Genomic DNA, 10,086 nt, shown 5'->3' with positions numbered 1-10,086 from the left:
GACCCTAAAAAGATCTCACATCTGCTGGTTCATTCCCGAAATGCCCTCAAAGGCCAGGCCAGGCCTGGGCCAGGTCAAAGCCAGGAGCCAGGAACTCAATCTGGGCCTCCCACATGTGTGATAGGAAGCTGACTACCTGAACGGTTAGTCCCTGTGTACACATCAGCAGGCATCTGGAAAGAGAGTGGAGCCCAGGCACTCCACTATGGGATGCAGGTATCTCAAGTGACGTTTGAATCTCTGCGCCAAGTGCCCACACCTATTGCCGCTCTTGCTCCTGCTCTTTTTATTGTACATCAACAAGAGACCCTAGGACGAAGCATCTTCCCCCAGGCTTTCAGATCACTCCTCACCATTGCACACCTTCTTTCTTTTGTCCTCACTACTGTCCCTGGGTACAGTAAGAGGCATCAACAACTTTGTAGCCCATTCCATCACCCATTACAGGTGGAGACCAACCTGCGGCTCCCCTCCTCTCCCCAGCACCCTTCCCTGTTTCACCTACTCCCTCTCACCTCCCCTGCTGTTCCATTCCACTTTCTGCAGGCCATACATGCTCGAGGTGAGCTTGTGGGGTGGAGGGATTTCGGGCTGCTGCTGCCTGCTGGGTTGCTGCTAGCCCTGGCCATGCCCGGCTGCAGGGACCACTCTCTGGCCTCCTACGTGGTGCTGTTTACTACCTCTCCACGCTCACTCTTGCTCACTGAACGACAAAATCAGGTGATATAAAATACTCTGGCTCAAATGTTAAGAGTCCTCAAGTTCAAGTCCCCAAAGATCGATGATACTGGCTACAATTTATTCTGCGTTTACTCCCTGCCCTTTGATATATTTTCTTGCTAATGTTTCAGAAAACCCAGAAACATGTTTAAAGAAAGACAGGCATGTGTCTCAATGACAGGGCTGCCTTCTGAGGACCGTGTCCCTAGGTGATATTGTCGTCGTGTGGACCACACCCGTGCGCTCACACAGACCTAGAGGGGGTGGCCTACTGCACCCCTGTACTGTTGCTACAGTCCACTGCTGCCAGGTACAAGCCTGGGCAGAGTGACACTGTGCGGTGATAGGCAGTTCTAACATCTGAACGTAGGGAAGGTACTGTAAAAACAAAGCATAAAGAATTTTAAAATGGCCCCTGTGCAGGGCACTTACTGTGAATAGAGCTGGCGGGACTGGACGTTGCCCCGGGTGAGGGAGGGAGGGAGTGTGAGTGAAGGTGAAGGCCTAGGACGCCAGTGTCCACCCTGCACACTCCAGAGACACTGTGCACTGGGGCCCCATTGAAGTTCTCAATCCTGGTGTTTTTCTTTGATGATAATCAGCCTTAGCTTGCTGTAATGCTTTTACTTTATAAACTTTAAAACTTTTTAATGTTTTGACTCTTTTTAAAAAAGATTTATTTATTTATTTGAAAGGCAGAGTTACAGAGAGGCAGAGAGAAAGACAGAGAGAGAGAGAGAGGTCTTCCATCTACGGGTTCACTCTCCAAATGGCTGCAACAGCTGGAGTTGGGCCAATCTGAAGCCAGGAGCTTCTTCCGGGTCTCCCATGCAGGTGCAGGGGCCCATGCACTTAGGGCCATTTTCTACTGCTTTCCCAGGCCATAGCAGAGAGCTGGATTGAAAGTGGAGCAGCCGGGACTCAACCCAGTGCCCAAATGGGATGCCGGCACTGCAGGCAGTGGCTTTAATTGGTACGCCACAGCAGCAGCCCCAATGTTTTGACTTTTGTAACATTTAGTTTAAAACACATTGTACTGCTGTCCTGAAATATTTTTTCTTTATATTCTTATTCTATGAGTTTTTTACTGTTTAAATTTTTTATTTTGAAATTTTTACTTAGTTTATTTATTTATTTATTTGAGAGACAGACGGACAGACACAGACAGACACACATGCACAGAGTTCCCATCTGCTGGTTCACTCTGCAGATGCCGGCAGTGATCAGGGCTGGGCCAGACGGGAGCTGGGAGCCAGGAACTGCGGCTGGGTCTCCCAGGTGGGTGGCAGGGCCCCAGACACGTGGCGGCCGTGTGCTGCCCCCCAGGGTCTAGGCTAGCAGGAAGCTGGAGCCAGACCTCGAGCTGGGAGTGAAACCCAGGTGCTCCAGTGTGGGATACGGGCGTCCCAAGTGGTATCTTAATCAACCAGGCCAAACACCCAGCATTCAGTTTTTTCTGATTTTTACATAAACGCACATGTGAGCCTGGGCCTGCGCAGGGTCAGAGTCATCAGCACCACGGTCTTCCACCTCCACAACTCATCCCACGTCTCATCCCGCCGGAAGGCTTCTGGGGCAGGGAAGCCGTCCTCTCCTGGGCTAACAAGGCCTCCTTCTGGACACCTCCCAGAGCACCTGCCTGAGGCCAGCTGACAATGAACTTGGGTTTTGATCTAAGCAGAAGAACATTAAAAAGTAAAGACAACAAGGATGCCTAAGCCAGCAACACAGTGGTTCATTATCACGATCGAGTGTTGCACAGTGTGCATGACTGTGAGTGCGCTCTTCTGTGGTCTGGTGGCACAGCAGGCTCGAGCACACCAGCACCACCACAAACACGTGGTGCACTGTGACGTCGCGATCGCTATGACGTCACCCGGTGGGAGGAATTTTAACCTCCCCATTGTCATCTTTTTAAAAATTTATTTCTTTATTTTTATTTAAAAAAAAATTTTATTCCCTCCCCCCAACCCAACTTGCCCCACTGTAATCTTATGGGATCACCAGTGTGTATTTGGTCTGTCCTTGGCTGACAGGTTGTTATGTGGCTCAAATGTATGAAAGAATGGGCCAGGCATGGTGGTGCAGTGGGTTAAGCCACTGCTTGGGATGCCCACATCCCGTACTAATTACTCCACTTCTCATTCCAGCTGCCTGCTAATATTGGGAAGCAGTGGGTAAAGACTCAATTACTTGAGTTCCTGTCACACACATAGAGGACCAGGATGGAGTTCCTGGCTCCTAGCTTTGGTCTGGGCATCCCTGGCTGTTGCAGCCATTTGAGGAGTGAACCAGCAGATGAAAGATTCTCTCTCTCTACCCCCCTCTCTGTCTCTCTCTGCCACTCTGTCTTTCAAATAAATAAATAAATCTTAAAAAATAAGAAAGTATAAATGATTGCCAGCAGTCATTGAATCCAGTGGTTTTAAAAATTGTTCAGGGGGGTGGTGTTGTGGCATAGTGGGTAAAGCCTCTGCCTGCAGTGCCAGCATCCCATACGGGCACCAATTCGAACCCTGGCTGCTCCACTTCCAATCCAGCTCTCTGCTATGGCCTGGGAAACCAGCAGAAGATGGTCCAAGTCCCTGGGCCCCTGCACCCACGTGGGAGACCTGGAAGAAGCTCCTGACTCCTGGCTTCAGAGTGGCCCAGCTCTGGCCATTGCAGCCATTTGGGGAGTGAACCAGCAAGTGGAAAAATCTCTCTCTCTCTCTCTCTCTCTTCCTCCCTGTCCCTCTCCCTCTCCCTCTCCTTCTCCCTCTCTAATTCTCCTTTTTAAGTAAATAAACAAATCTTAAGAACAAAACCCTGTCTGGGTACAAAAGGCTCTTTTGTCACAGCACGGAGCTCGTTGTGGAACTTCACTCAACTCCATGTTATCCTCTCAGAGAACAAGCCAATGTAGCCACGCTATGTGAATGCGCAACATTTTATTATTATTTATTTATTTTGAAAGTCAGAGTAACAGAAAGGAAGAGAGAGAGAGAGAGAGAGAGAGAGAGAGAGATCTTCCATCCGCTGGTTCCCTCCCCAGATGGCGGCAGCAGCCAGCACTGGGCCAGGCTGAAGCCAGGAGCCAGGAGCCTCTTCCAGGTCTCTCACGTGGGTGCAGGGGCCCACACACTTGGACTACGTTCCACTGCTTTCCCAGGCCATTAACAGAGAGCTGCCTCTGAAGTGGAGCCGCCAGGACTTGAACCAGTGCCCATATGGGATGCAGTCATCACTGGCAGTAGCTTAACATGCCACATCACAACGCTGGCCCCGTCAGCACTTTTTTTTTTAAAGAGATGAGACTAAGCACAGCTTTCTTTGCATGCTCTCTCTAACTTGAGGCTGCCACTTGCTTATTTGCATGGTCATTTTGAACATTTGTCAGACATCCTATTTACTGGGGCCCTTGGTGAGTCTGACTCCCAGTAGAAAAATGGTAGGAAGTAGCAAAAGGCGGGGAGAGCACCATTAAGTGAGAACAGAAATGGGAATGACCGGGCATCGAGGGCCTTTTCTGGGAGTGTTTTCATTGCAAGGAGGTCGCATCCTTTTGCCCCGAGAAGGGCAGCTGTGCTGGTGAAGCTGCAGGCAGTGCGAGGCTCCAAGGCAGGCGGCTCGTCCGGCCAAGGATGCGCTCAAAGCCGCTCACATCGTGCAGGGAGCCATGCTTTCCCCGGCCCCGCAGACGCCTATCCAAAGGGTGAACCCAGGGCCACAGCCTTCCCCAAGCTTCACCCTGAGATAAGATGGGGATAGGGCCCACGGGATCCCCTTGACTTGACTTTCACACATCCCTGTAGAGAAGAGAACACAAACACCAGGAAGCGCGTGACCCTGCAGCTGTTGCCCCGTTCACGGCCATCTGGCTGGAGGAGCCGGCGTTCTCAGGTGTGTCCAGGTCGGTGTGTGGACAGGCACGTCTGTCTGCTGTCTTCAGAGAAACCCTCTCTTCCTGGTGTTCTTTGCTCCGGGGTTCAGCCTCCCTGGCCTTGGTTTCTGTGAACGTGGGGCCCGGCAAGCCCTCTGACCCCTGTGCTTTCGCTTAGCATTAAGTGTACCTCCAGGCGGGAAGGGACGATGGGAAATCTCTGATCTCAGGGTCAAAGCAAAGACCTGCTGCTTCCTAACCAGGTGCCCGAGCCTCGGGTCCCTAACCTGCGAGGGAGGAGTCAGTGAGATGACGCACGGAGGTGCCATAGCACGGGGTGAACGCTCCTCTGATAGCAGCCGGGTCCATTATTCACGCCCTGGATTTCAGGATGTGGAGTCATCCGAGGCTCAGGGAGTCTGCTGGCCCTGCACACACCCGTCTCCTGCTGCTGGCTGCCTCCCCGGGGGCCCAAAGTCTACGCTGCGTATTTCTCAGCTGAGAAGTAGCTTTCTCTGTAGGGTAAAGTCCCCCACAGTGGGGAATGAAGTTGGAGGGGGGTGGTGGTGGTGGAGTGGGTGTTGGATTCTGATCTCTGTGGATGACTCACTCGCTTGGGCTTGGAACCCGCCTTTGTAAAATGGGGCTAATAAAGCAGTTCCTCCCGCTGTCCCACCCTCGCCTCCCTGCGTATAAGGCTGGCAGGGACACCAATCAGCTTGTAAACTGCTGTGGTCTTCGGGGGAGAAGCATCTGAGGGACGCAGGGGATGGTGATGATTGACAGAACTGGAGGGCTCTTCAAAGCAGCTCCTCCTGACAGCTGGAACTGACAGAGTGCGCTGTCAGGACTCGGGCAGATGGAGGGCGCAAACAGCACGGAACTCAGTCTCGGAGAATGAACCGTCTAGGGCTGATACGTGGCAATGGGAATCTTGTGTAGAACTCTGTGGTCAGGTGCATGAGCTCTCGGGTTTGAGTCCCAACTCTTCCATTGCTGGTCCTTTGGCCTCGGGCTAGTTTACCCATCTCTCTACACCCCGGTTTCCTGCTGGGTAAAAGAGGGGTGACGGTAGTATTTGACTCATAGGAGTGTTTTAAGGATTAACTGAGTTTAAAAATCTAATAGAAGTAGGGGCTTGAGAAGAGTAAGGTTTTATCCACTTAGACATCTATCAGTAGCATGGTGATGCGGACTGAGTAGCGAGTGTAGGAGAACCAATCTGGCAGAAACAATCCTGCCTGTGCTACTCGGAGGCTGTGTGACTTCTGTCCTGACTTTCTGTAAACAGTGGTGGCTGAAAGCCAAGGACACCTAAATAAATGTTTAAAAAAAATACTGAAGCTCGTAAAAGTATCAAAGTGTTAACAAGACAGGGAGTGGTATGTGGGACTTTTAGAAAGTTTGTGGACAGTTGAATTATAAGATAAGTGTATTTTGGTGCCAAAAAATTTTTAAATCCGTGCATTGTTTGGCCATAATACACATTTCCCATGAACTTTCTTTTTTTTTTAAAGACTTATTTTGATTTATTTGAAAGGCATGGTTACAGAGAGAGAGGAAGAGAGATATTTCCATCCGCTGGTTCATTCCCCAAATGGCCACAATGGCCATGGCTAGGCCAGGCCAAAGCCAGGAGCCAGGAGCTTTCTCCAGGTCACCCACATGTGTGCAGAAGCCCAATTACCTGGGTCATCTTCCACTGCTTTCCAGGGCGCATTAGCAGGGAGCTGGATTGGAAGTAGAACAGCTGGGACTTGAACCGGCGCCCATATGGAATGCTGATTCTGCAGGCAGAGGCTTAACCTTCTATGCCATAGTGCCAGCCCCTCCCCATGAGAGCTGAAATTTGGTAAAAGACAAAACCCCAGAGTGGTGAGACACTCAAGGCCACTCTTCCCAAGGACATTTGCTGATATAACACAGGCAGCTGAGAGGCCAGCACTGTGGTGCAGGGGGTTAAGCTGCCGCCTGCAATACCAGCATCCCATATGAGTGTCAGTTTGAGTCCCAGCTGCTCCACTTCCGATCCAGCTCCAAGCTAATGCACCTGAGAAAGCAGCAGAAGATGGCCCAAGGACTTGGACCCCTGCACCCGGGTACATGGGAGACCTGGATGGAGTTCTTGGCTCCTGGCTTTGACTTGGCCCACCCCCACTTAGGCTGGCCTCTCTCTCTCTTTCTCTCTCTCTCTCTTTGACTCTGCCTTTCAGATAAATTCATCAATGAAAAACCCACAGGCAGCTGAAAGAGTGAGTCTCACTGTTGGCAACTTCTAGGAGCTGGAGATCGGAGAGGAAACCAATATAAGATCTCCAAGAGTAGGGACCCAGGTAAATCATTCCCATTTATGGCTGAGACCCAGAAAGGCTGTGCCCTAGGGGAAGGGTGACACAGAAGTGCCAGCCCAGCGCTCACTGACCCTGTGTGTCTTTGAGTCCTTGGACCCACCCAGAAAACCTCAGTCTTTTGAATTTAATGACATCCTTAAGCACAGTTAATACCCCCGGGGGTTTCACAGAAGCTAATGAATATTCTCTTTGGAAGCTAAAAACATCATCCTGGCATCAAATTATTTTAGCAAATATCTCTTCTCTCTCTCTCTTTTTTTTTTTTTTTTTTTTGGACAGGCAGAGTGGACAGTGAGAGAGAGAGAGAGAGAGAGAGAGAGACAGAGAGAAAGGTCTTCCTTTGCCGTTGGTTCATCCTCCAATGGCCGGCGCAGTGCAGGGCCCCAAGTACTTGGGCCATCCTCCACTGCACTCCCTGGCCACAGCAGAGAGCTGGCCTGGAAGAGGGGCAACCGGGACAGAATCCGGCTGTCGCTCCCCCTCTTCGTGGAGGAATGACACAGGACCCTGCGCTGTTCTTTCGTCTGCTCGGCCCTCCCCGGGTTTGCTGCTGGTTCTTCCCGGGTTGGCTACTATCCCCTCCACCTCCGTGGAAGGGCAGTTCCCCCTGGCCACATTCCCCACTTCCGCAGGGGAGCGGCACACCGCCGGCCGGCTTTCTCGGGGACTGCACGGGTTCCCTTAGATGTTCCCCATAGATGTTCCTGGTGCATGCCGTCTCTCTCCTCCTTTATAGTCCTCCTCCGCCAATCCTAACTCGGCTGCCCACACGCCGAGTACGCTGCTCTCCTCCAATCAGTAGCAAGTCCTACAGTTTATTGGTTGAACTGGAGGCAGCTGTGCGGAAGCTGTTTACTTCTCTCCCGGCGCCATATTGTGGGAGAGCAGATGCATAGAATAAGTCTTAATTCCAGTAACTTAGTCCAGTCCGGATTGCTCCCCACACCGGCGCCCCGACCGGGACTAGAACCCGGTGTGCCGGCGCCGCTAGGCAGAGGATTAGCCTAGTGAGCTGCGGCGCTGGCCCAAATATCTCTTCTCTTCTCCCTTCCCTCCCCTTCCCTTCCCTTCCCTCTTTTTGAAATAGTTACATAGAAGGAGAGGCAGAGGCACAGAGAGAGAGAGAGAGAGAGAGAGAGAGAGATTCGCTGGTTCACTCCCCAAATGGTCGCAACGTCCGGAGCTGGGCCAATCCAAAGCCAGGAGCAGGAGCTTCTTCCAGGTCTTCCAGGTGCCCAAGGACTTGGGCCATCTTCTACTGTGTTCCCAGGCCACAGCAGAGAGCTGCATTGGAAGTGGAGCAGCCAGGACTCGAACCTGCGCATATATGGGATGCCGGCACTGCAGGCAGTGGCTTTACCCGCTAGGGTGCAGCGCCAGCCGGGCAAGTATGTTTTAAAATACAATATCCAATCAGCAATGAACGAGAACGAGGCATGGGAAAGACAGATGCCATGGGCGAGAGTCAGCCGAAACAGCTGACAACGGAAGCAGACCTGCGGGGACCACTGTCGTCAGAGGGACCAGAAGCCAGCAGTGGACCAGCCAGGCTTGCTCAGTCCCAGCAGACACAACTTTGGCGGGACTGTTCTGTCAGGACATGGGGAAGTGGTAAAAACTCACGTGCCAATGTAAAAACAGAACCAAATAGGATGTCTAGAGCCCAAAGATGGGAAAGCTAAGAATACAACAGATGATCTTAATGTTGGAGCAGATGCAGCTAAAGAGACAGTTGATAGCAGTGAACTAACTGTAAGGCAGGTCCAGAGAAAATCCGCAAAAGGCATCGGAGTCAGAAAGCTGGGAGGGGCCAGCGCTGTGGCGTAGTGGGTGAAGCCGCCGCCTGCGGTGCCGGCATCCCATGTGGACACTGTGGCCTGGGAGAGCAATAGAAGATGGCCCAAGTCCTTGGGCCCCTGCACCCGCGGGAGACCTGGAAGAAGCTCCTGGCTCCTGGCTTCGGATCGACACAGCTCCGGCCGTTGTGGCCAATTGGGGACTGAATCAGCAGATGGAAGACCTATCTCCCTCCCCCCCCCCCCCCCGTGTGTGTGTAACTCTGACTTTCAAATAAATTAATTAATAAAAAAAAAAAAGAATACTTAGGGGGTCGGTGCCATGGCGTACTAGGTGAAGCCGCTGCCTGCAGCGCCAGCATCCCAGTTCTGTGTGTGTGTGTGTGTGTGTGCAGTGACTGCCAGCGGCAGTGCAGGGCCAGCGGCTTACTGCAACGTTCTCACAACTATGAGGAGTCCACTCTGCCTCAACAAGCGTGTCTATCTTCAGCAATCAAAGACAGCTCCCTGCCAACCCAACCTGCTGATAGCAACTGCTGCCACACATGGGTTCCACAGGACACACTAGGCAGGTCACACCCAGCAATGTGCAGGGCAGGCATATGCCTATCTGTCTTTTGCAGATAAAGAGACAGAAGTTGAGTAAGATGATGTAACTCCCCCAGGCTCAGCAGATAGCAAGCAGAAGAGTCAAGATTCGAATCCAGATCCACTTGAATCCAAAGCCCCTACACTCTTGCCATGGCGCGTCATGCCTACTATGGTGCATCAATATTCCCGCGTCTCAGGGCGCAGTTTACTGGCAAACTTTAACCCATCAGGGGCAGGTAGATTTTGACTACCAAAGGAATTGTGATGAAAACTTTTAGAAATGTATTGGGGAGGGAGAGGGAGAGGGGGAGGGAGAAGGAGAGGCAAAAGGAATGGGAGGGGGAGAACTCCCATCTGCTGGTTCACTTCGTGAAGGGGCAGTGGCTGGGGCCGGAGCCAGGAGCCGTGAACTCAATGCAGCCATCACCACCACCTCCCAGGGTCTGCATCGGTGGGAAGCTGGAGCCAGTAAGTGACCCTAGATCGTCCAGTGTGGTCACAGGCGTTATTTTTAAAGATTTATTGATTTATATGAGAGGTAGAGTTATAGATAGATAGATAGAGAGAGACAAAGAGAAAGGTTTTTCGTATGTTGGTTCACTCCCCCAAACGGCCACAATGGTGGGAACTGGGTGATCTGCAACCATGAGCCAGGAGCCAGGAGCTTCTTCCTGGTCTCCCACACAGGTGCAGGGGCCCAAGCACTTGGGCCATCTTCTATTGCTTTCCCAGGCCATAGCAGAGAGCTGGATCTGAAGTGGAGCAG

This window comes from Oryctolagus cuniculus, chromosome 7, assembly GCF_051225735.1.
Source record: "Oryctolagus cuniculus isolate XC-2025 breed Fujian yellow rabbit chromosome 7, ASM5122573v1, whole genome shotgun sequence".
NCBI lineage: Eukaryota > Metazoa > Chordata > Mammalia > Lagomorpha > Leporidae > Oryctolagus > Oryctolagus cuniculus.
This window is presented reverse-complemented; position numbering follows the sequence as displayed.